This window comes from Spinacia oleracea, chromosome 4, assembly GCF_020520425.1.
Source record: "Spinacia oleracea cultivar Varoflay chromosome 4, BTI_SOV_V1, whole genome shotgun sequence".
Classification (NCBI taxonomy): Eukaryota; Viridiplantae; Streptophyta; class Magnoliopsida; order Caryophyllales; family Amaranthaceae; genus Spinacia; species Spinacia oleracea.
In genome coordinates, this window is record NC_079490.1 from 63,545,150 (window position 1) to 63,552,389 (window position 7,240).

The 7,240-nt window shown below is 33.7% G+C and overlaps 1 long non-coding RNA gene across 1 annotated transcript; it reads left to right on the plus strand.

Annotated features, from left to right (window-relative positions):
* The first annotated feature begins 1,721 nt into the window (after positions 1-1,721).
* LOC110802921 (uncharacterized) lies at positions 1,722-5,638 on the plus strand. The gene is made up of 3 exons (XR_002537355.2): positions 1,722-2,138; positions 3,479-3,591; positions 5,396-5,638. It is a non-coding gene; the product is annotated as an uncharacterized lncRNA (long non-coding RNA).
* The last annotated feature ends 1,602 nt before the right edge of the window (positions 5,639-7,240 follow it).

The window sequence follows — 7,240 nt, forward strand, 5'->3', positions numbered from 1 at the left end:
GACTATTAGCAAAGGCTTTACTTACCTAAAATATTTTAGAATTGAGTCTAAATACATAATGTGCTTAATTATTCAATGATTTAAGGATCTTGGATTCATTTTATTCACACCTGCCGGAACAATAAACTCGAATAAAATGCTAATGTCTTGTTTAAATTGCATGATTGCCTTAATTTTCAAGTTATTACTCAAGATAAATGTTTGTACCTTCCATGCTTCAATGTATGTTTTAATTATTGTTTATAATTAAATATCTTACACTGCAGTAAAACCTTTTAGAAAGGTAACAGTAAATTTCCTCGATTGGTAGTGAATCCAAGAACGATTCACGGAAATGAGAGAAAATGAGTAATTTAAAATGTACGTTTCTTTTAGCGACTTTTATGGTTGTTTTCGAGTGTCAAAGTCGAATGGCAAACCGATTGGTGCTTGTGAATTCAAAATACAATGTAGTTTTGAGATCATAAAACATTGAGTTTAAACGCTCAACTTTACCAATGGTTAACAACCTAACATCTTTTTCCATTTAATTATCGAATAAGTCTAGTCCCTAGACATTCGAATAGATCTATGCTTAGAAAACTTTAGAAGCTTCTTGAAAGATCATCTAGTTGAAACAGATTATTCAACATAAATAAAATGGTAAGAACTTTGTTGGAGTGACATTGGACATGTCTAAACAAAGTATAAAAGTCAACACTAGAGAATTCAATTCTTAAGGCTACTATAAAGGGTACGAAATCGGAAAACAAAGGAACAAATGAAAGGAATTTACAATTCCGTTTCTACCTATAAGTTTATGTTTAAAGAGAAGTGACCTAGCAATCAAACTTCCTTGGTATCATATACCGCTTGAGGTTCTTACTTCGGTAATAACTCAAACAATGGAAGCTAGGATGCACTATTAACCTACAAGTGAGAAAATAAAGCATGGAAATGCTACATTAATTGTAGGGTCATCTAGTTTGTCTTAAGTCCTTTCAAAGGCTGGAACCTAATGGCTATTTTGTTCCATAATCAGCATACCTAAATTTATGTTTTCAAATACATAAAGACTCACATTCAAGAAAAACAAAAACAATGTTTGTTTGTTATTTGAATGAAATGGTCATTTACGGGTTGAGTCAATATGCTTGATTAAAAACAAACAACTCTTTAACAATAAAAACTTTCACTACTACAAAAATGAGAAAAGAGATCCTCTATAAAAGACCCATTGATTGGGATGACGGGTCTCTTTAATATAAGAGATCTAATATCATAGGTAACGGCTCTCTAAAGTGTTAAAGGGCCCACCAATTCGTGGAGAAGAACAAAGTGAAAGAAATAAAAGACCCACCGTTTAGGGCAACGGGTCTCTACTGTGTCAAAGGGTCCCACCACATGTCCGCATAAAATAAAATGAGAGAAATAAAAGACCCATTTTTAAGCTGACGGGTCTCTCTATGTACTGGTCCCGCAAAAATGAACAATGAAAAAAAAAGGAGAGATCTGTCTTTCAGGTTAACGGGTCTCTTTTTTTCCTCCTTCGTACATATTTTAGTAAATAAAAAATCTAATAGAGGGCTTTTCGTCCATCTATCTTCTCCTCTCTCCCTCTCTCCTCTAATCTCCTAATGAATTTGGTCTCCTTCGACAAATCATCTGTAAAGGACGACAAATCTGCTTCAATTCGATTCCTACTTCTTATTATATTTGTTTCTGTTCATCTTCCCTCCTCAATTATCGCCGGAACTTGAGGGAGCTTAGGGTTTATCCGATTCCAAACAAAGCGTTATCCGGCTAGATTCCTTCCGAAAAGGGAGCGTGGTGGAATTTGAGGAGGTTAAGCTTCCGCGGAGTAATATCTCCAGGAGGATCCGTTGATAAGAAACTTTATTTCGTTTTCGTTTTCGTTTTGTTAATTTAATTTGTCGTTTAATCTTCTCACTGGGAAAGTTCCATGTAGATTAATTGGTGTCGGGAAAATCAGGGTTGTTGATTTGTTTGATAAACAACTATCTGGTAAGATAAATGCGGGTTATGATTGTTTAATTTTTTTTGTCTTCTTTCATCTTCTTCGCAGCCTCGGTGTTGTCTTGCTTTGAAGGCCTTCGATTCCAAATTCTTTCAGTACGCACCGATCTATGAATATCTAGGTAATAAAATCAATTTTCTCCTTCAAATGAGTTCTGCAATGATGGTGTAATTTAATCGCGATTTATTTTTCACTATAATTAAATGGAATTAGTTTTATCGTTTTGTAATGCATTTGTTATAGAATTTTTTTTCTGCTTTTTTAGGGGTGCAAATATTGATGATCGAATTTTACAAAAAATGTGACCCATGTTAGGTATTATCCTTTCTTATGGGATTAATGATTGAATTTTCTGCCTATTTTTAAGAGTTTATTATGCTAGTGTGGATTTTAAGAGTTTATTATGCCAGTGTGCGCTAGATTTGCGTTTGTACTAGCTTGCATTTTCAAATTTGCCTTCAGTTTGAGTTGTGCAACGTTTTTAATCTGTACGCGATGGATGTTATCACCGACATAAGAATCAATTATTTACATTCTTCAGAGGTTAGTTAGCATTTCTTTCATTGGGTGAGGGAGAGACACATACAAAGAGTGAAGAGGGGAAGCGGTGAGGGCTTTCGTAGAAAGCGGAGTTTATGTCTCTTTGCTTATTAGGATTTCTTGTTCTGTTTTGATTTCAATCCCCCTTTTCAATAAAAAAATATCATGCGTCAAAAAGATAAAGCTCATCTATTGATGTTTATGTAGTAGTAGTTTCTTCTCGCGTATTCTTTTATAACAGGGTTGATTTGGTTATGCATAATAAGATACGAATTCAGAATGATGACACTTACCATTTGGAATTTTTTGCCATAACTAGTTTCACTTGTTGCGCACTAATGAAATCCAAACATCACTGATTTAATATCCTGAATACTTCGGCAGTTCGGTCTTTTGTATTTTGTAGTACTTCCTTTAGTCCTTTATTACTGGTTTCCACCAGTTTCATGTTTCCGGGGCATTGGTCCCATAAAAGTCCACCAACCTTAGTTCATTAGAGCTAAGGTTGAAGAAATTATTATTTTACCAACCAATTGTGTTTGAATTTTTGGGACATCATGATTAGAATGATTGGATTTCACAAGTTTACACTTCTGTTTTATGAGCAAATGATTATTAGCTTATTTAATTTATGCTTTCATAGGAAGAGGGAGCTTGTGCTTTCGGTATGAAAAAAGTATATTTGCATAACTCGCAAGCTAGCTAACAAGGGGAAAATGCCTTTAACACCTTTAATGAGTAAAATTTAGGCAAGACTCAAAGGCTCTGTTGACAAATTTCTCATGTTTCCTAACTGTTGGGCAATTAGTTGGATTTAGCACAATGGTCTTGATCTATGTTTTCTTTAGGTCAAAATGATGCACTTCGGTTTTGATTTTGTGCTTTGTTGTTCTTGTCACTATTATTTATTCTTTGTTACAGGCTAGTTGGTTTCGTTACCTGCAGACACAATTTCAAGTTACTACTGTTGACTACACTCCAATCCCTTTAGAGCACGAGGAAGGTTCAAAGCCATCTGCTCTATGATTCTAACTGTGAGTTCTATCTTCCGTCTTAAATTTGTCACTATAACAGGGGTGAAGTTTTTCCCAATAAGTGAAGGGAAAAACGCATTATCATTATTGAAATATTATTATACTCCATAGTAATCGATTACTCGGCACCTATAAATGGTGTATCACAATGCATTTATCAGTAAAAATTGGCAAGTGTAAATGAAAAACACCATAGTTAATTAGATGAAACTTATATCTCTAGGTAAAGCAGATCTCATTGTACTGGTTTACAGATTAATGTTGTTAGTTTCAATACGTTTAAGATATATTAGTATTATTGTAGAAGGACACAATTTCCGTTCTGGTTATATTCAGATGGGATAGTGAGAGAGAAACTTGCAAAAGGTTTCTATCATAGCCTATACAATGAGAATACTCCTAAGCATGTATGATTGTACTTGTGTAATTGTGCTACTGATATGTGATATACTGATATCCATAATTCACATGTACTCCCTCCATCCCGGAATACTCGACCCGGTTTGACCGGCACAGAGTTTAAGGGACTTGAATTGACTTATTTAATTTAATAGGTAGTAGTTGATAGTGGAGTATTATTTTAATGTAGTTAGTGGGAGGTGGGTTAAGAGGTGGGGTTGGGGGAGAGTAGGGGTTGAATTTTGAGTAGGGGGTAGGTGGGTTAATAGGGGTGGAGTGAGAAATAATATAATATTGTTAGAATATTTCCATTTTTAGAAACAGGTCAAGTATTAAGGGACGACCCGATAAGGAAAACAGGTCAAGTATTCCGGGACGGAGGGAGTATGATTTTTCTGATGTTGTTGTTGCAATATTCAGCTAGATAATTAAGGGTTTTCTTGCCGAATTTTGATATATGTAGTGCCCATGTCTTTTAGTGGAGGGAAATTCTGATGGAAATTATGTCTTTGTTTGAATTTGCATAAAATTTTCAAATGTTGCGCCAACTCATCCTATTTGACTTGGATTGGCCGAGATATGGAACTCTATTGACATAGCCTACAATCTCTCTGAGTAGGTGGGTTTTTGCGTTTTGGGATCATATTATTATACTATATGATAACAATCTCCTTGAGTACGTGAGCTGAAGGAACTAGTTCATTTTTTGACATTCATGTTGATTACAATTTTTTAATTTAATTCTTACTGTTTGACATTCTTGCTGAGTACAATTCTTACTATTTTACACTACCCTAATTGGGATATCATCCTCATCTTATGGACAACCTTTTTTTTCTAACCATTAGCTCCATCATCACTTGTCTGCATATTAAGTAAGACAGGTTGCCCAAAATCTTCTTAATTGGTAACGCAGTTTGGCGAACTATGGGCTAGACCAGGTTACAAACCCCATTTTCTGTTCTCTTTTTCCTTCTTTTATGGGTGGGGGATAACCTACTTATGCTTACCAGAATATTTTAACTCGTTAGATGACAGAATGCATTGTGCTGGGATCCTTTTTGAATTATGCTTATTAGAATTGTACTATGTAGTGTTGAACAACAGAAAGGATGTATGTTGAACTACAAATTCACTTGTATCCTTTTTATGGAAAGTTCAATTGTGTTTGTGACGCCGCTATACAATTTTTTACTCCATGTACCAGGCTTAGGTAAATTTTGTACCTACTTAGAGTTTTGAAATTGTTGGGTTTGTAAACAGGTCGTAAGCAGGAATACCAATATGCTTGTTAACTTCCTTAGTCTATTAGATCTGTTTAAGCATTAGAGATGATCATGTCTATATGTCTTGTCTTGTGTTTTTTCTTTATTATAATAATTCCCTTACATTTGTCAACTTACAGATTCAATTCAGGCATCAACGTGGAGCATATTATACTAATGAAGATGCAAGGTTTAATTGTTTAAATGAGTGCATAGAGTTAGATATTTCTTGTACTTGGTACAAACTTTAGATGTAATGTAGTTTGTTTTTTCTTTTTTTTCATGATCGATCATGAACTATTTGTTTATAGTTTCTAATTATCATAGGTTTATGATATGTATTATTGTGGAATTATTATTCAATTATTGTTTAGCAGAACTAATTTCTCTTAGCAGCAGGTGCATGTAGTTTCGCATAGTAGCAGGTTTATTGCCTGCTTTCGCTACTTTTTTTTAATTAAAATTAAAAGAAAAGAGATATGTTATGTATAAAAGGGGATCTCTAGGTATAATAATAAAATATTCAAAGAGATCCCCTTTCTTATATAAGGGGTCTGAACTTATTGGATAAAAAAATATAAAAAATTCAAAGAGACCTCCTATCTTATATATGGGTCTTAAATTCTTGAATAAAAATATATTAAAAAATTCAAAGAGACCCCTTATCTTACGTATGGGGTCTTAACATTTTAAACAGATAGACCTCATATTTCTAATAACAGGTCTCTTTGCCTTCTAAAATATTTTAAATACGGTTTATATAACAGACCCCCTTTCTTACATAAGGGGTCTCTAGATTTTAACAAACAGACCTCCTCTAGATAAGGGGGTCTCATTATCAAAGAGACCTTTGAGATAGAGACCCCCTCACATGAGGTCTCTTTGGCCATTTTGGACGGGTCTCTTTGCCCATTTTTGTAGTAGTGTTTACTAGGTTCAAATCAATCTCTTGATTTGAGTTCCACTAATCTTTGGCATTGTTTCTTAGATCATATCAACAAGTTAACGTTCAAAAGCTCTATTTTGATGGACTTTTGAAAGTTGATTGATTTCTAGATCAATTTAAGACAAGCTAGTCTTACTTGTTGAAAGTAACAAAAGATATGAACTATTGTTAGAACTCCTAGACAATAGAGTTCAAAGCTAAAGAAAGATTTTATGACTTTATTATTTCACCTAGATTTGAGTTAATATGGATTTATTTACTCAAAGTGATATAAATTTGGATCTGTTTGGCTAGTTCAAAGATTCAAAAATATAAAATCCACTTGGCAAGAAATCATAAAGATCTAGGTTAGATCATGTTGAGGATTACTTAAGTGAAGAATGATCATCAATGATTGTGTGTTGTAATTTCATGATCTAGCTCCATAAGATATGGCATATCTAAGTTGGAATGATCGAAGTCAATTAGTACTTGATTCGATCAATGATGAATCATAAAGACTTTTCCTATAATTTTAAAACAAAATGCTCAACTACCACCAAAGTAAACCAAATTCGTCAAAGCTATTGAAAAGTAATTTCAGAATATCTTTTCAATAATATATATATCTAAAGAGTTGTTAAACTCGGTGGGAGCATAGTGTTTGTTATTCAACAAACTAAGGCCCAAGTATAGATATACGTTTCATTGTGATGAGACACAAGGGTATTGTTTTTACCACGAATTTTTGAGAACATAATGTTTATTTGCTCGAAATAATGTCCTTTTGGAGATTCGTTTCCAAAATGACAAGTGGGAGAAAATAGACCTCGAAAGGTCTTCGAGGCGAACAACAAACATAAACGGACATTCCAGAGGCTTTTAGAAGTTCTTCAGAAAATCCTAACACTTATTCTTTAAGAACTTTAGAAGTGGCTTTAAAGAATAGACATCTCTTAAAAGACTTTACAAAAGTGCTTCAAGGAGAACAGAATATACAAAGGACTTTCAAAGTGTCTGTTGATACTCTATTTGTTTGATGTTCTATACCCAAGTAGGC